The sequence below is a fragment of the Ambystoma mexicanum genome, chromosome 4q (assembly GCF_040938575.1).
Source record: "Ambystoma mexicanum isolate Mex_15411 chromosome 4q, UKY_AmexF1_1, whole genome shotgun sequence".
Classification (NCBI taxonomy): Eukaryota; Metazoa; Chordata; class Amphibia; order Caudata; family Ambystomatidae; genus Ambystoma; species Ambystoma mexicanum.
The window spans coordinates 980,778,123-980,798,162 of record NC_090928.1 but is presented as its reverse complement, the minus strand read 5'-3'; the positions used below and the strand labels follow the sequence as shown (position 1 = coordinate 980,798,162).

General features: G+C 46.4%; 1 protein-coding gene across 1 annotated transcript in view; it reads right to left on the bottom strand.

The window, feature by feature from the left end:
* FLVCR1 (FLVCR choline and heme transporter 1) overlaps nt 1-20,040 on the bottom strand; it is a 379,457-nt gene that overhangs the window by 146,161 nt on the left and 213,256 nt on the right. The gene's annotated exons all lie outside the window — the stretch shown is intronic.

Sequence of the window (20,040 nt, the reverse complement as noted above, 5' to 3'; positions counted from 1 at the left end):
TTTTCCCAGTTATATCATGTCTTGTTAGACGTTTAGGGACAGCGGAAAAACCTCCCCCAATGACCCACTATATATATGTAGTGTTAGGAGGTCCTCACAAGTATCTTTTTGCACTCTAATCACCAAGTGGGAGAGTGATGGCCCACCTCCTCTTGGAAGCAAAAACGTTGATTGCCTGCATAAAGGGCACTGACCAAGCACACAGATGGTGCATGACAGAGAGCCTGAAACCCTGGCATTGGAAAAATTGACGCATGCCATTAGTGGGGTGCTAGGTATGATTCCAAATACCACGGTGCCATTCCTGAACTTGTGGCAACTAATAAGGAAGACGATCATGCAAGGTATGATTGAAAGCTTGCACTTGTTTGCTAAATGGTGACTAGGAATGTTGTTCTCATCCATCAATACAGCAAGGGATCTGAGCTCTTTACCAATGTTGATGAATGGATAGGGGAAGGGTACACAAACGCTCAATATAGTTTTAATTTTGGATTCTGTCTCTGAACAATCCTGTCTCACTTCAAATATATAAACAATAGAATGTTCAAAAGAATCATGGAAGGCATATAACAGCAAAGAAGGTGTATACAAGGCATGTAATTTGCACATGGATACATAAAAGCTATATTAGAAGATATGGGCGATTTAAAAGCAGTATGACAGAGAAAGCATAAAGGAGAATGAAAATGGGATGCACGGCATAAACCGCATACAGCAGCTCTGAAGGTTTAATGAGGCATTTGGTGCATCCATGCGATAAAAGGCCTAGGTGGCATGTAATATGCATGAAAGGAGTTAAAAGGCAAAAGAAGGCATAAAGGTGCATTGAAAAGCACAACATGCCATAAACGGGTCATTGAGAGTTATGTAAGACAAAGGGTGAATAAAAAGGGATACGATGCATAAATGGTAGGGTGGTGCATAAACTGTTTTCATAAAGAGGCACAAGGTACATTGAGAGACATAAGATGCATTGCAAAGCATGAAAAGACTGAGAAGCATAAGTGAAGCATTACATGTATTCCAAACATGTGAGAGATGTTTTTAAAAGTCTGGAAGGCATAGACAACCTTCAAAAGGCAAAGTGCACAAAAAGGCCAAGATGGCATAAGAAGGCAGAAAGATGCCTCAAAACATGCAGAGGTTGTAAAAAGGGATTGTGAGAAACCTGAGGGTATCCTCACTCCTACTACCCCAGGATCCTCTTCTCAGGTGGCCAGAGAAAGGCCATCGATTTTGGATCTTGATCCTGGGGGTGGAGAAGCGAGGGAGGATCACCTTGGTGGTGGGTCCTTGGAGTTTGGGAAGAGGGTACCCACAGGCGTGAAATGGTATCCATCCCCTTTTCCCTTCTGTGAACCAACCTAACCCTCCCTGAGCTTTTATGGGCTAATGTGAACTAGCTCCCTTCAATTTTCCTCATTCAATCTACTGCAGTACTGGGACAGGGAATAGGCGTAGTGAACACCAGTAGGTATTTTCACCACTATAGTGCTGAGAAGATTACTATGAAAGAGCGCCATTGGGGAGGTCAGACATGTCCAACAAATAGGCTGCACAAAGGTCAGGCAATTAAACTTACTGGCCCTCGCCTGTGGACCGTTAACACTCCTAGGGAGTATAAGAGGTGGGGCTGCACACCATGGAGGAGAGCAGGGAACGGAACGGGCTGGAGAGAAGTGTGAAATACCAGAGGTGTTTCAAAACTTAGACTCTGGGGATCCCGTACTCAGGTGGCCAGGCAAAGGCCAACGCTTTTGAATTCCGACTCTGGGGGTGAACAAGCGAGGGAGGATCATCTTGGTAGGAGGTCCTCGGAGTGGGGGAGAAGCACCCAATGGTGAGATATGGTATCCCCCTTTTTCCACAACCCATCTAACCCTGCGTATTTTATGGGAAACTACAGCTCCCATAATCCCTCCCCACTTTACATTGACAACAGTACTAAGCAGAGGAAGATGAGGAATGAGGTCAGAAAGATTACCTGCATTGGCTCGTTTCCTGTAATGAGGCCAGGAAGAGTCAGGCATGTAGTCTTAATAATGCACACCTGCCACTTGTTAACACTCCGTGTGAGAATAAAAGTTGGCGCGCACCGGCACACTCTGAGCGAGGCACGAGAGGGAACAGCTCTTTCGGGGCTGATGCAAACCAGGCTGTGGAAGTTGGAAGGCCAACGGGCTGATCGACAATTGCAAGGATCCGGAGAAAGCCAGGCAAAACATTCCCACTTTCGGGAAGTCGTAAGCTTTCCCATACTGAAATCGAGTGAGCGGAGGAAAGAAACCTTCAAGTTGCATGAAAGAGGCATGCAACCCTCACGGGTGAGCGGCGGATTTGGGGAGGAGGCGTTGGTAATGGCCTTGAATGCTGCATGAATAAGATGAAAGAAAACCAATTAACACGATCAGTGAGTTATTGAAGGCAACAAAAGTCTGGTTTGTGTTAAAAGCAAAAGTAACTGTAAATTGAAAGTTGAAGGTTGCGCGTATGCCGATGAAACGCGAATGGAAAGGACAATTGCTGAATTGTAAAAGGAAAGGATACAAAGTAACACAGTGGTTCTGCGAGGCGAAGTCGCATATTCGAAAGTCTCTGTGAAATGTTATGAGGGAACCTCCACAAAGAAAGACAGGCTTGAGCCCGGCAGCGGGAAGCCTGTGCAGAACTGTGAGAAATTGAGAAAGTGAATGTGAACAGTACTGATGACAAGGCGGAGGAAGCCTAAGGAAGTGATTGAACTATCAGTAGTTGGAAGCCCAAGACAGAACTGTTGAATTGTACCAGTAAGCCAAAGTGTACAAGACTGATAGATCTGTGCCATCCACCTATCTTTTTTAAGAAACGTACTAGACCCAGTGGGGCTGATTGTGGGGAAGGGAGTTGTTACTTAAGCCATTCTGACATTCCTTTTGAGACACTATTTTCCTTTTGTATTGCCTTAACACATTTGACATTTTGAGAAGGAGGGCAAGGTTAGGTTTTCTTAGTATATTTATTTATTTATTTATTTATGTATTGTGCATTTATTAGGCGCTTATACAACAATTAAATTGTGTTTCAAAGCGCCCGCATAGCAACAGAGAGGGAACATGGGATTGAAAACAATATATACACTGGGGAATAAAGACAAACCTACCAGGCCTTGTGAGTATTCAGAACGTGCAAGTGCAAAGAGAAAAGAGGAGAGGAGGGAGTGGGGGTAAGTGCTGGAATGTCTGTGCTCATTGGTGAGCAGCAGATGTAAGTTGCAAGCATAGTAAGTGCTAGGCAGCGTTGAGATGCAATAAGTGGGCAAGTGCAGGCCTACAGTGGGGGTAGGCCAGTGGGTGCCGAGGCAGGTGCTGTGTGTAGGCAGAAGCTGAGGCGATTGGGTGTGGGCAGCCAGGGCCCCGAGGACACATAAGGGCCCTGGTCACCAATCGTAGTAACTGTGAGGTTAGCAGAGGAGGGAAGAAGGAAAGAAGGAAGTGAAAAGAAAAGTCTTGAGGAGCTTCCCGAATTTGAGGAGGTCCAGCTCAAGACGAAGAGGAAGGTGGAGGCTTTTCCACAAGAGGGAGCCCGCTGAAGCAAGAGATCGACCTACAGCCCTCTGTTTAGCAAAACGCCTCACACCCAGCGAGTTGGTTCCAGAGGAACGTAGAGGTCTAGAGGGAGAATATTTAGTGATAGCAAGTTGCTAATAGCGTGGTTCCCAGCCCCAGAGAGCCTTGTGGATGATGCAGAGGGATTTGAATTGAATCCGTGCAGCAACCGGGAGCCAGTGAAGAGCTTTTAGGGCAGGAGAGATGCGGTCCCTGGGCTTGAGGCCAAGGATAAGTCTTGCTGCCATATTCTGGATTAGCTGGAGGGGTTGTAGAGAGGAAGAGGGTAGATTCAAGAGTAGGCTACTGCAGTAGTCGACATACAGTGTTTATATTGAATCTTTTATATAGAATGAACATATATTGAATATTCTATAACAAACATTTTTATAGTGAATGCAGTAAGGGGTGGGGTAAAGGGTTAAATATTTTTGGAAAACGGTTGGGTGGGTTTTTAGTGGTGAGAAACGGGTGATTGGGGGGTACACCCCCCAAAATAGTGCATTATCTAACATTTTTCGTTTTAAAATATTTGATATATGTTCATTCTTTATAAAAGATTTTGATATAAAGACATGTAACTGCAGTAGTCAAGCCTAGAGAGAACCAGAGCTCTGGCAACATTGAGCTTCTGGGGGAAAGTGAGGAAAGGGAGAATTCCTTTGAGAAGGAAGAGTTGAAAGTTGGACTTTTTGGTAATGTCCTGAATGTGAGGTAGGAAGGAGAGAGAGGAAGAATGGGGGAGAGCCCATAGAGGATGGCCAGAGTGAGGGGAAGGAAGTGGGAGCAGTGGTCCCAATAGGAAGGATCTCAGTCTTGCTGGAATTGAGGCAGAGATCATTGGAAGTTCACCAGGACTGGATAGCAGATAGGCAGTCCTGGATGATGGAAGAATCAAGGGGGTCAGCAGGAAGTTTGAAGAAGAGTTGAGTGTCATCTGCGTAGCACTGGAGGTTGGGGGAGAAGGAGGAAATGATGCGTGCCAGCGAAGCAAGGTAAGTGTTGAAGAGCCCGGGGGTGAGGTTGGAGCCCTGGGGGACACCACAGGTGGAGAATTAGGTAGGCGAAGAGAAGGTGCCCAGAATAAACTTGGACGGGCGGTCAATTATGAAGTCAGTCCAGTGCCCGCTCCGAGATACCCATGGAATTATGAAGCCGTTTTACAAGGATGGGGTGGTTGACCGTGTCAAAGGCAGAGGAGAGATCAAGTAGAATGAGAGTCGCTGGAGAGTTAGAATCCAGAGACGAGAGCAGTTATTCACGGGTGTTGAGAAGAGCAGTTTCCATGCCTCTGATATGATATGATAGTTTATTTATATAGCACCTCTACACAATGTGTTTCAAAGCGCTTCAAGGCAAGGGAGGGAACAAGGAAAAATACAACATTCTTACAGGCCATGAACAATAAGAATGTGAAATTAACTATCATACTCAACCTGGCGACATTTTAGATAGTACAAGAGCTAAGACATAGATAAGGAAGGGAGGGGGAAGAGTGGGAAGGAAATGGAAACAGAACAGGCGACTACCACACTAGGCCTGACGACATTTCTGGAAGAGCCGGAGATTAACAAAACGTGAGGGAGAGGGGTGAAGAAAGGGAGGGGAGGAACAAAACAAGCAACTATTGTACTAGGCCTGACGACATTTCAGATAGTGCTGGAGGTGTGGGGGGGAATAAACAAGTAGGGGGAGGAGACAATCAAGGTCGCTATCATACTAGGTCCAGGGACAATTCTGATAGAGCAAGTGCATGGAAGCAAGTAAGGGGAGGAAGGGGAGGAGATAGGAAAAGGGAGAGGAGGATAGAACGGTATCCAGTTAAATTGTCAAAAACACATTTTCAAAATGCCATTTTGTCAACAAAAAAAAAGCTGAAAAAATATTCCGAATGTTTTTTTAAAATGTATGTTTTATTTTTGTTTAGTTAGTAAAAAAAAGTGTCTATTAAAAAAAAACAGGGGTTAGGGGATCCCCCTTTTGAAAAATAAAATTGAAAAAAAAAACATTTTTTTAAAAAAAATGTCCACCATTTTGGTGTTGTAAAAATGGCATTTCGAAAATATGACGTTTGAAAATGTCACTGTGAACCGGATAGAACAGAGAGTAAGCAATGAAAAAGAGTGGAGAAGCAAGATGGAAGAGCGAATACAATTAGAGAAGTCAGTAGTAACACATAATGTTGCGAGAGACCAGCAAATGCAAGCCAGGATTCAAGATGAAGATGGGAACAGCATGATTCAGGGCCACATGGGTACAAGATGCAGGGGAAGTCCAGCATGAGAGTTGAGAAAGGGTCACGCACTGCGAGTCAATGAAGTCCATGAAAATCAAATCCAAGCATTGGCCACAAGACGGTGATTGTGCAACAGACTCATGCAGAGGTAAGCTGTAGGGGGGGAGGTTTGAAGGGGGAAGAGGGGAAGGCACGGTAGAATCAGGAATCAAGCAAAAACAGGCCACACCTGTATGCGAGAAGGGGGGGGACAATCCAACATCACAGGGGACAAGAGGGGTTGGGGGGCACACCGAGCAACACGGGGGACAAAAAGGGGTGCAGAATCTAGATTGATGGCTGTGGAGATCGCCAACAAGTTCTGTGTATGAGGTAAGTTGGGGGAAGGCCAACCAGGAGTATAGGCCTTTTAATTTTGACTAGACTGACGTGGATTTGTTTGTTATTTGTTTAATGGTTGAGACTACTCCCATTCTAGAGTTAGAGCAAGCTAGGAATTCTACCAACGCAACCAAAATACTAAATAAAGGTTTTCGAAACATGTATCCATTGTATCTCTGTCTACTGCTCAATACCATGCCTTCCGTACATAAGCATGTTGGAGAAACCAGAATTGGGAGCCACACAAGTCCAAACAAGGAGAGACACCCAGGCCGAATGCGGGCCATGACAGAGTCTAACTGTCCGGATGAGCTCCAGTTGCAGATAACCACAGAGGGCACTGTGCTCCACCCAAAGCCCACAGCCGTTGCGGCAAGCGTGAGAGCAAGGGAAGCTCTTGGTGGCACCCGCGAGAGAGGCAAAGCTCGCAGATCCTGGAGGATCGAACAGACAACCAGCGAAGCAGTATAGAGAGGTAGTGCACAACCGGTGAGTGCAATCCAGGGAACACTCTGTCCGTGGTGCCCAGCTAATACTGAAACATATCTGAGAATCACGAACGAACTGAAACAAGTAATCTGTGAATGCGGAGTGATCTGAAAGTTATTGGACATAAGTCCTGAACAATATATTATATACTTTTGAAAACTGAATGAAAGTCCCAAGGATCACCTTTTGGAAATACAATTTAAAGCCAAACGTGTAATGCACACTTGAGAATGAGATGTTAAGCAAATATTTAATAACGAAACTGAATGAAAACTTTGTGGGCGAAGCTACGGTCTGATGAAAGATAAATGGGAAAGTGCCCATCTGAAAACAGCACACAAAATAAGAGAGCAACTGTGGAAGTTTGCGAAAGATCATTAAAGAAAGTTGGGGGAGAAACAAAACTACCACGCCGTGAACTCCATGCATGAATACAGTGCGGCAAGGCAAAAGACTGGCAGAGGATATGTGACACATTGTGGCAAAGCCAAGAGGCTAATCGGGAGAAGCCAAGTGAGTGTGAAACTGCACATAAAGCCAACAGGTCGACAAAAAGAAGCTAAGTGAGTGTGACTCTTGACACAGGGGCAAATACAGAAGAACCTGTGGGGGCTGAAGAGCCTACGGTTCCTGGTTGCGCGACCTGTAATGGGTGGACCGTGGGGTCTGACCACTGCGCCCAGAGTAGGGCATCCTCCATTGTGAAAGCCAAAGACATTGTTGAAGTGAACCAAGAAGGAGTAATTTAAGTGAACTGTTAATTTAATCCAGGAGTATCAAATTGATCTGGAGTTGTGCTGAACATTAAAAGACTAAGTTTAAGTTGGCAAGTTTTAGTCTTGGGGAAGGGAACCCTGACACTTTAACTTTACAGCGATCTTTAGGACAGAGCTCTCAAGACTCTTTTCTTTGGAACTGTATTGCCTTAAACTTGGGGAAGGTAACCCCACAAGGATTTGTGGAACAGTATTACCTTGAACTTGGGGAAGAGAACCCCAAGGGTTTGTGGAAATGGTTTGAACTTGAAAAAGGTAATCTCGAGACTTTTGTGGAACTTTCTTGAATTTGGGGAAAGGGAGCAGAAAAGGCTAGGAGCTGGAAACAGCTCGGAACTTCGATCACCATTTCTTTTATTGTTGATATCCCTACACATTGTTTAGTTTACGTTGTGAGGACAAGGATAGATTTTGGACACAGACAGACTTTTAAGTTGAAACTTTCTGACTCAGACTTTCCTTAGTTTCATTCAGGTAGCAACATCCCTCCTTAGCATAGGGCAAGATAAGCCTTCAACCATCCTGCCATTTGAGTTAATAAACCATTTTATTTGAATCTGTTGTCTGTGTCTTGCTTATTGATACCTTCACAGGATAAGAAGTGGATCAAAACGTCTGCAAGGCATGAAAAGGCATAATGGTGCTTTAAAGGGCATGGCAGGTATTAAAGGAATACATAGGTGCAAAGGTCATATCAAGACAAGCATGCATTGGAAGGCAGGGCGAGCATGACAGCATGCCTACAGCTCCCCTGCTGCTATTATGCATGCGCAGTACACAATTGCTGCCCCGCGTTTAACTGCAGCCCGACTGTACTACTTACAGCATAACCTATGTCAAATATTGCTGATAACCTGCCGCATCACTGATCGTGTTTAACCTCCGAGGCCTACCAGCTAATCACAAGATCTGCAAATCTTGTGACTATACCAGTGATAAGTCCCTTACACAAATTCTCCCAGCCCGAAGACGTTTCTAACCACTTGTGGATGACATCTAGATCCTTTTTCAACTCGTCTTTGCTATATCACCCTCCAATGCTTTCCAGCACCTAGTGTCCTGACGAAAGTTCAGAGTTTCTAGTCAATTATTACATTTTCAAAAAAACCTTGTGGGATATAGTCTCCGAACCAGAAACACTAAAAGAGTGTTGACAGTTGAAATGTGCTATGAATATGTATGCAGCACATAAAAACCTCATGTTACTAACCCCACTGATTTAGTACTGTTCCTAAATAATAACTGAGCATGTCAGTCATATGTATATACGGACAAGAATGAGTCAAGGCTACCTCTCCCTTTGACGCTGGGGTGATGTTGACAAAGAACTACAGATAACTAATAATAATGATAGCTAATAATAATAATGACTATTTATTAATTATCTGTCAAGGATTTTGAGGAGGAAGGGGACAGTAGTGATGGGACAGTAGTTGGTGGGGATGTTGGGGTCTAGTGAAGGTTTTTCTTTTTAGGAGGGGGAGAACCCATGCGTCTTTCAAGTTATTTGGGACAATCCTTTGTGCAAACGAGTTGTTGATGAGAGCTGTGATAAAGGGTGCCAGTTCTGCGGCACAGTCTTTAATGAATGGGGCAGGGCAGATGTCTCCTTGGCATGTGGATGGTTTAATGCCAGTGATAATTTTTGTGACTTCTTGTATCGTGACTGGTCTGAATTCAAATAGTTTGTCCCGAGTGGGTGAGGAGTGGATATGGGTTGGCGTGGTTTGTAGGGATAATTTGGCTTTCTGATCAGTAATCTTACTTTGCAGTAAGGTTGTTTTGTTAATTAGTGCTTTCTGGTTATTGGTACAGAAGAGGAGTCTTTATGGCAGCTTTATGGAGGGGACACCGGGGATTCCAGTTCACGTAAGATGGAAAAAGAGTTCTTTTGAGCTTGTTTCAGCTTTGGCTATGCACTCTTTGTAGGTGACACTCTTCGCTTGGATTATAGCCGGTTTGTAAATTTTGGCTGCACCAAGGAACTTGTTTTGGTTATCTTTTGATGCTGTGGATTTCCAGAAGGTCTCTGCCTTGCGTTTGGTGGCTCGTAAAATGTTCAGGTCAGGTGTGTACCATGAGTTCAAGTGGGCTCTCAGTTTAGACTTACGGGTGCTTAGTGGGGCAACTTTGTCTATCGCTAGGCAGAGAGTTTGATTATACAACTCCACTATTTGGTAGGGGCAAGGTCTGATTGTTGATAGTTGGTGATGGGGTGGAGAATAGGGAGCATGTTCTCTGGGGTGATGTTACATGTATTTCTACATTGCGCAGTAGGGAACTGTTTTGGTTCTGCTTCAGCTGGAATTAATTTTGGGATAGTGAAGGTGGTGATGTTGTGGTAAAATCATGGGCAAGGGTGGTTAGAGGTGATATTGGTGTTATAGTTCAAGTCTGCTAGCCAGTCCAATGTTCTGTCTTTGTTATGTGTGGGTGAAGTGATGTGTTGCGTAAAGCCTAGTGATTCAATTGTGTTGGTTATAGTTTTGGCATTTGGATCTGTAGGGTCATTTAGGCCTCGACTAAAGTCTTCCATGATAATGATTCTAGAGGAGGGTTTGGTGTTGTTGCTCACTAAGAGGGAGATATCCTCATCTAGCGACAATAATGGTCCAAGTGGCCTGTAGAGGATGTGGATGGTGAGGGATGCAGTGTTGGCAAGGGAGATTCGCCTCCTCCTTTGGCTAGAGGTCCGTCTTTTCTGAAGATGGTGCAACCTTCAGGTATAGCTAGTGAGAGGGCTGGGCCGGCAGCTGAATACAGCCATGTTTCCGTGACGGCTAGTATGTCAAGTTGGTTTGCAGTAATGAGGACAGCGATGTCGAGTGCATGGGCTGGGAGCGATCTAGCATTGATGAGGCCTCCATAGATGTTAGTTGGGTTAGAGCACTGCTCACTTGCAGTACTTGCAGTGTTAGTTTTAAGAGTTTTGTTATGGTCTATGGGTGCCTGGTTGTCTGGGGTTGGTAGTTCTGCGCACATTGTGTCAGCAGTGGGATTAGTTAGGCAGGGGTCACATATTGTGTCAACATTTGGTCAGGGGCGCACATAGTGTCAGTGTTGGGGTTCACTTGGCCAGGGTCACACATTGTAGCAATTGCAGGATTCACTGGGCCAGGGTCACACATTGTAGCAATATCAGGATTTACTAGGCCAGGGCCACACATTGTAGCAATAGCAGGATTCACTAGGCTTGGGTCACATATTGTAGCAATAGCAGGATTCACTAGGCTAGGGTCACATATTGTAGCAATAGCAGGATTCACTAGGTGAGGGTCACACATTGTAGCAATAGCAGGATTCCCTAGGCCGTGTTCACACATTGTAGCAATAGCAGGATTCAGTAGGCCAGGGTCACACATTGTAGCAATAGCAGGATTCAGTAGGCCAGGGTCACACACTGTAGCAATAGCAGGATTCACTGGCCCACGGCCACACATTGTAACAATAGCAGGATTCACTGGGCCAGGGTCACACATTGTTGCAATACCAGCATTCAGTAGGCCAGGTTCACACATTGTAGCAATAGCAGGATTCGGTATGCCAGGGTCACACATTGTAGCAATAGCAGAATTCACTAGGCAATGGAATTGTGGGGTGTGTGCCCTGATGGACTTTGCACATGGTCGGCGCGTTTTCTCTTTTTCGGGCACCATATTGATGTTTTTTCAGCAAGGGTCTGACATTTTGGCATCAGAGTGCTCAGGTAGGCAGGTCAAATGCCTGTAATCGTGGTTGGCAGTGGGGGAGAGCTCATGCGTCAAGTTATACTTTGGGGTATTCCAGGCAAGAGTGTCATTTCTCTTCGCTGTTAATGAATAGTGGCCAGTGGGAGGGTGTGGTGCGGGTGAGCGGTATACCTGTTGTACGCCAGGGTCACACATTGTAGCAATAGCAGGATTCACTAGGCCAGGGCCACACGTTTTAGCAATAGCAGGATTCAGTAGCCCATGGTCACATATTGTGCAATAGCAGAATTCACAAGGCAATGGTATTGTGGGGTGTGTGCCCTGATGGACTTTGCACATGGTTGGCGCGTTATGTCTTTTTTGGGCACCATTTTGATGTTTTTTCAACAACGGTCTGACATTTTGGCGTCAAGAGTGATCTAGTAGGCAGGTCAAATGCCTGTAATCGTGGTTGGCAGTAGGGGAGAACTCATGCGTCAAGTTATAAACTGGGGTATTCCAGGCAAGGGTGTCATTTCTCTTCTTTGTTAATGAATAGTGGCCAGTGGCAAGGTGTGGTGGGGGTGAGCGGTGTACCTGCTGTACGACAAGGGAGGAAGCTTTTTTTGTATACTTTCCACAACAACACGAGCATGTGCTTCCGTGTGGCGGCCGGATGGCCTTGCGGAGGACTCTCTATAGAGGTGAGGGTAAGTGACCAGGGCTTTTGTGGGGGCAGTCCGTGAGGCGAGGAGGTTTTTACGTTCCTTGACGGATCGCCGGTGGAGTTGCGCCTCACCCGCGGTGATCGGGTGGGCCTTGCTAGGCTGTAGGTGGGTTAGCTGCACCACTGGGAGGAAGGTGGTTGGATGTGGGAGTGTTCGGGAGGTTACATATTGGGCCATACTTAGTTTTCGTATGATTACGTGCTTACCCGAAAGCTTTTTCTGCTTAGTGTGGGTCCTCGTCTCTCTGCGGCCCTCCGGGCCGACAGGGCCAGACAGGCATGAGCCTTATTCGCAGGCCTTCAGAGGAGGCCAGCTTTGCCTGCCGGCACTCCCCCATAGGCCGTGATATGGGATGATGCAGGAGGGCTTGGGAGGGTGCCCTGGCAAGTGTGAAATTATGTCGGCAGCCATCTTGGAAGGTGAATCGCACTCCCAGGCCGGGCTGCAATCAGAGTGGCACACAGGGACAGACAGGCATGAGCCTTATTCGCGGGCCTTCAGAGGGGGCTGGCTTTACCTGCCGGCGCTCCCCAATTGGCTGTGATATGGGATGATGCGGCCAATCAATAATGATGTGGGAGGGTGCCCCGTCAAGTGTGAAATTATGTTGGCAGCCATCTTGGAAGGTGAATCGCACTCCCGGCCCGGGCTGCAATCAGCTGCAGTGCGATCCCACAGTGATGCTGGTGAATGAGGAAGCTCCTTAGGGTTTACCTCCTGAAATTATTCGGAGGCATCAGGCGGGTGTTCTGGTGATGCATCAGCTGCGGCAGACAGCACCTGATCATGGAGTGGCCGACAGGGCCAGACAGGTATGAGCCTTATTTGCAGGCCTTAAGAGGGGGCCGGCTTCGCCTGCCGGCGCTCCCCATAGGCCGTGATATTGGATGATGCGGCCAATCAATAATGATGTAGGAGGACTTGGGAGGGTGCCAAAGCAAGTGTGAAATTATGTTGGCGTCCATCTTGGAAGGTGAATCGCATCCCCCGGGTCGGGCTGCAATCCGATGCAGTGCGGTCCCACGGGGGCGATTTGCAGGGCGATTCGCAGGACGGTGTTGCTGGTGAACGAGGAAGCTCTTTTTGATCATGATACTAGGTGCTTCTACTGCACCAGTGTTCAGATAGTCCCTCCCTTCATAGCTGGTGTGTGAAGGCTTGATATTATCATCACTAGCTAAATCCACTCTATGGGAAAACTGATCTAATTAAAAAAGAAGAAAATTATTTCTTAATAAAAATGCTGGGATTATCAAGAAGGCGTCCTCGTTAAAAATTAATCTCGGGTGGTAGGTTTGCCTTATGTAGCTGGCATCATTTCCTGCCAACCTACGTTTCTGTGGTCTACTCTTTGGTGTAATGAAAAGGCTCTCCTTACCCAAGAAATAGCGGGGGACCTCTTAAGATCTGACATCAAATCAAGCATTCCATGGCTTCCACATATAAAAAGCCAATTGCAAGCATATCCTAGTGTGGCCCTTCTGTCTAAGGATGCTAAATCAAAACGGAATGGTCTGCATTGTCATGGGGAATGTGTTGCTCCAATAAAAATATTGGCAGTGGAACAGCTTTCTATTGCACCAATTACTAAGGGGGCTGACTATCATTAGTTATACTAAGAGCTCACCCGGTCTTGTTGACCTAATGCAGGTTACAAGGTCTACTGATTTCTATGGTTACTGGAATATGGATAGAGGTAAACCCACTGGGGATTTGCTGCCCTGTCCCTGTGATCATTATTTGTGTGCCCATAATTCATCATTGTCTGACATGTTTACATGCTACTCTGTAGCCAAGTGTACATCATCTGCTCTTCATATGCACCAAAAGTAATTCAAAGGTGACTTGTTTAGGTAGGCCTACGCGTTTGTATGTAATGAAGTGTAATTGATATATAAATGGAATTTCTATTTGTATGTATGGATGTAATGTATTAACTGTTATATATAAGCATGTACATTTTTCATCGGCATCTCCTGAAATAAAATAAACATATCAACTCTAAATCCAAAGATCCAAAGGAGATGGTACTTTTTTACAATAAGAAATATGAACGCCCACATGACAAAGGATAATCACTTCCCCTGGAAATGGAGAAGTTGGACGTGGGACAAGCTGCTATTGGGGGCTTCATCCACAGTGAGAAAGACTTCCCAGTCCTCTTGGGATTTCCGCCATTTGAATTGGTTTATATTCAGACACTGATAGAGTGCTTCCCCAGTAGAACCTAGCGGAACCGGATGTACCTTAAAAGAACGGAGGATCAAAAGATCGAATTGCAAAATGCCGAGGCCCACTGTCCGGCCTTTTGCAATTCGATCTTACCGTTTTCTTTTTGTTAAATGTCCCCCGCATTCACTTTCATGTATGTGGGGGTGACCCCCGCAGCCCCGAATCTGAAAATATAGAAGAGTGCGCAGTACATGCCCGCAACCCCCGCACACCTAGCTCGGTATTTTCGGATTCGTGATTTTATATATATGGCTAATGCGGGAAAACCATGTGTACGGTCTTCTGGATACGACCTTTTGGGTCATAACGTGCAACCCTTATCTTAATATGCACACAATGAGCAGAAAACTGATAACAAACGCACACACACATCTGGGATTATTTTACCAGTGTGGGAAAACGGATTAGGGACCTGAATCAGAAAATGAGGGATGGTAACTGGAAAGACATTTGTGAACGTACAAAAAAAATGGTAGCTTCTAACAAAACAAAAAAAATCAAATGATGCATGATAGCACCATCACGAGAGTGTGTACCTCACTACATCTCTTTCACAAATACAACATGAAATATGACGTGTGCAAATTGCAGCGACGAGGATAGCACATTTTCTACCTATGGAAGCAGTGTTCAAGGCCAAAGTATGGAAGAGCTTTGAAGTGGCCATTCCCTGCTTCAAGCTAGGTTCTTTAATCAGCCATGTTCCCTCGCTAAAAGAACAGACCTTAGATGGATGCACAGGGGGCTGCATAGCTATGTGCAATGGGCCCTGCCATGGGCAGACGAAGGAAACATACAGGGGTCTGGTGTACCACAAAAGGCAGCCAATTTTGAAATGATATTTAAAAGCTACAAGATTTGCAGAGAGGCAGCAAGTATAACCGGGGATGGCCAGAGCGTGGCTGAAAACTGCTGGCATGTACGAAAGGGGGCCAGCCCAAAAGATGGATCCAACACGGGGAGACAAGTATTACGAGCCACAAACCAATGATACTGATACACCAAGGTGGCAGCGACAAAACAAAGTAACCACAGTAATGTGGGGTAGATGTGTTCTATCCTGTATCATGAGCAAGAGATGGGTGTCTCTATTACTGAATTTCAAATGAATACTTTATTAACTACTGAAGATGCAAAGGGACTGAATATAAAGGTTCTGCATTCAAGTAACTAGAGTTATTGATGAGGAGTAGTTTATATTATTGTCTGCTGTATCTTCTCGTTAGTCATTGAGAGTCCGACGCCTACCACAAAGAATTATTGGCCTGCCCTCTGGGCCCTGTCTGACCACCCAGTCTGTCAGACCTCTGGTCACCTCCCGTCCTCTCAGACCTCCCCGTTTTGCTAATCATCCTTCCCCCCTCCATGGAAAAGGTGGCTCAGAATTGTAGCCCTACGTCTACCCTTTATCCCCAATAGTCCATCAATTACATAGCTGGTCTTGTGGCAGCGAATTCAAGCACCCCGAGAGCCAGGGATTCCCTGAAACCTTGAGTCTAGGGTTGTGTCCACATAATGTCTGGTGGCCAAGCAGCCAGTGGAGGGCAGTGCACAATGGGTACATGCGTATAAGCCACGGCCACCATCCCAACTGCACCGCGGACAAGTGGAAGGAGGCCTCCCCTTCCCAAGGGTAACTTTGCATGTGCGCCCAGTCCTTATACATATTGAAGCATATTTATCAAAGCTTCACATAGGGGACTCATAAACGAACACAAAGAAGGGAATTCCGTTGTTGAATGGACCGTGGCATCACTCAACACTGCTGTTCATATTTAAGGGAAGGAAAGGGAAAGGGAGTCGACATTTTGAATAGGAAGGAAAATCGCTACTCAGGGCTGAATCCCAACCAGGCTGCGGATCTCCTGCCCATTACCCCCAAACCATCAAGATTTGTGAAAGAGAGGAAAACTCGTGTCTTAGCAAGAGAAGTGCTTTAACAAACCGGTACCACCAGACAATGGCTACTGAAACCCAATCTCACTTTACAGCAGTCACCCAGTATCAACACAGCCGTTTCTTTCATTCCCAGGCAAAGACAAGTGGGCTATTAAACATGCCAAGGCATAGGGTAATCTTGAAAACAACCTCTGGGGAAAGAATGTCACGTATACCATTGTGCAACATATTTAGTACTAATCGTCAGTAAAGACAACTTGTTCGCAAAAACCCAGGATCCGAATATAACAGCAAAAGCAATTGGTGGATTCGAAAAAAGTTATACTACTGGATTATGTTACATTGACTGGTTACATTGCACAACAAATAACGACCTGGGACTGTGATGTACAGATAATACTGCACAGGTATAATGACGCCATTTTGAAATCCAGTATCTGAGCCAGAGTCTGTTTTTGTAAGCCATTCCCTTTTCTGTAAGTGAAGGTAAGCTCATCGCATAACCCAGTACCAAACGTCAGCAGGCGCCCTTTCTGTGTGCTTGGATTTTTTTGTGCAATAAGAGTGTGTTGCCAGAGGCCATGTTTTACTTGGACACAGAATGATCTCAGATACTCGGATGGTGTGAACTATTACTTTCTTCCCCATCTTCCTCGCCCAAGCTCTTAAAAAATGATCTGGAAAAGGGACAGGGTACCAAATGGGACTGGCAAAGTATGTGCATATTGTGTGCAGGGCAGTGGCACACCCGCCTCAGGAGGTACAGACTTATATAATTTCTATAGGCACCGGGGCAGGCGAAGAGGGGAAGCGCTCAGCAGGAAGAGAAGAGCCACATTAATGAAGCTTGCCGGAGAATAATGGACTCCCCAGCTTTCCTTGTCCCTGGTTATCTGCTCCACAGCCTTGAAACACTTGTGGACAGGCGCGTTATAAATGCCATATCATATCAGGTCAAGATAAAGGCATTAATAGTGGGGGGCCAAATGCAACAGCAGAATGTCACTGTATGACAATAATTATAAAAGGTAGGACGTTGAAAACGGCTGTACACCATTTGATAGACTATTGTTTTTCAGTTCCCATTGGCTAGAATAGCAGCACAGAACAGGATATCATGCTAGTTGCTCAGCCTGGGACAAGGCCTCCGACCGCCAGCTTTGCATAGGCACCCATCATTGGACGAACTACCATTGATGCAGCCATTTAGTGGGGCCCAGACCCCAATAAAATCACCCCCTCCAGCCCAGTCCCCTCATTCTTCTACTTTCCAACCACCATTCCCTCCAACCAACATTTAAGTGGCGTTCATGCCTTCATCAGTTCCGTCCAAGATGCAATAATCAGAATATTTACTCCTATTTTACCCATATGACCCCTTTTGTTTCCTACCCCCAGCCCCTGTCGATTACACAAGATCCTCAATTCAAGGGGCGATATCAGCTCAGAATGACTGGCTACCAGGCATGAATGTGGCAACTGTATCAAATCCACGGCTTACTCACCACATTCAGGGCATAGAAGGGACTTCCGTGTGATCCTTGCAGCATTAGCTGGAGGGAAATACAGTTCGTTCTGCATGGACAAGTGGTGCTTCTTAGAGTTTGCAACTCCTCCACAGGGAGATAAATTCCTGATCAAGAGGGCCACTTTTCCCTCAAACGCGTTCCCTCCACTTCCACAGAAGCCTCCAGCAGCCATGTGTAAAGGATGGAGATATGATGGCTGTCTAAGGTGCTCCAAGACTCTGAATAGTAGCTCTGCCAATTCTTTCTGCAAACCTTTGAGCTGGAGGAATTCCATGAATTGCCAAAGGTCTCACGTGGATGTCACAAATAGACGTCCATCAATCTCTCAGCCCTTCTCTACCAATGGAACTGCTGTGGCGTCCACAAGGCTGACAGAAAATGTATTTGGGCGTTTATCAGGGAAGCACATGGCTCGGCCCTAAGGGGCTCCAGGAGCCAAGGCATAACAGGGCAGAGCGGTCGAGTCCCCCCGCCGCGCCATCTGCCTCAGTAAGGAGTACGTGTGCAAGGGGAGCAGTCTCTTTGCACGTTTGCTCCCCTTGCAGCAAGATCAGTGTTGACAGAAATTTCGTGCAACGTGCGTTACTTGACAAATACAGTTGCTGCACAGCAACAAGCGCACTTACTGGAAGTTGGAGACAGGAGCACATGTGCAGAGGGTGAGCGGCCTGCTGAAACCACCGACCGTCCAGCTAAGGCATGCAGTGGTCAGAGCTGCTGGCATTCTGCTGCTCAGGCACACGACTCCCCTCCTCTCTGAAGGGAAATTCAATCGAGAGTAAGAGGAGTCTGACTCGGCAGAGGGCCCCAGAATCATTATGGCACCCTGGGAGTGGACATTTGCAGCCAATGAGTGCCCGCACAACTATTAGCACAGGAGAGGAGCTGAAATCAAGCATTCCGGCCTCATTGAATAACAGAAATTAAGCCGGGGTGCATTAGAGAACAGGGGCCACGAGGGTGGGGTCCAACGTGGCGGCCATCTTGAGAGGAAGGCAAGAAAGTAAACAGAGGAGCATCTGAGTAAAGGCATAAGCCAAGTGGGGAAAGCTTGGTGGCCATCTTGGGATAGACAAGAGCTTTGGCCCAAAACACCAGTAGTGCATGCAGGGGGAATAAAAGAATAAAGGACTGCGTGGAGGCCAGTTTGGGGGGGAAAAAGACATAGTGAGTGTATGGAGCACAGACTGAGCAGGCAGCTTCCTCGTCGCAGTACCATAAGGGAAGGAAAGAGAAGCTAAGCATGTGTGTTCTAACAGTGCTGCAACGTATGGGCATGTAGGCATAATTGAAAGCAGCAACAAGCACCATGGAAAAGCTGGGTGTGTTGTCAGCGCAGCAGCTGGCAGAACTGGACTCACTCATTCCTCGTCAAAGTACTTAAAATAAAACTTTTTTAAAAAAAGAAAACACTGGAATTGCTGGGTTTGGAATAAGGGAAGAAGGAAGAATGGACAGTACCGAGGAGATGGCGGTAGGCCTACTGAGGAGAATCAGAGCAGACACTAGACAAAGGCATGGACTGGCTCATTGCACAAGCAACAGCAAAGGAAGAGAAAGAGCAGGAAGGAGTGGTTGTGCTGGAAGATGCAGAGGGGGAAGACTACGTCACAAACAAGCGCCCTGAGAGTGGGTGGCCAGACCCCAAAGAGAACGAGACGATGGGTGAATACTCTGAAGCACCAGACAGACGGGAGGCGGCGCTAAAAGGAAAAACACAGAAGACAACAACCCTCCAGCAGCCAAGAGACCTCAAAGAGTGAGGAAGGCGTCTGTGAAGGCGTCAGGCGCTAATGGTGAGAGGGAATCACCGAAGCAGAGGCAACAGAGGAATGGTAGAGCTAAGGGGCCTTGACGGCAGCAGCAGAACAGGACGCATTTGATGAGAAAATTGCAAAGATGCTAGAAATGCATGTAGAAAGGGCACTGAAAGAGTTGCATAGAACGGACATGTCAATAGTATGAATTCATGCAGGGACAACTATGGGTTTCAAGCAGGGACAAGTGACAAAAGAGAGCATAAACTGCGCTGGTGGAACAAAGGAGGGCTCCTATACGGGGTAACGAGGCAGCCACTTTGGGGTGGGGGCGCAGACGAAGGACGCAGCTGCAGCTAGTCAGCTGCCGCATTGGAGGTGCACAGCTCCCGAACCAAGTAGGGGAGATCTCAGGACTAAGGAGTTAGCCTGTCCTCTACCAGCGGGCTTTCCATGAGTAGTACAGGCAAAGGGACACGCTTGCTTCAGCAGTAGGGGTCAGAAGGGATCTGGGATGCACCCCCATGGCCACAAGGGTAGCAGGCCTAATATGACAAGTACCCATGAAAGTAGAAGAAAGAATTTGGAGCAAGGTCGTTATTGACATGTTTACCTTACTCGAGCTGGAGCAGGTAGGGTTGGACATAGTGAAGGAGGTCAAGAAGGAAGATGATAGGAGGGAAAGCAGGAAGAGAGTGAGGAAGGAGAGGAACATCATGAACCAGCTGTATGCCTTAAGGAGGAACACCTCCATAAAG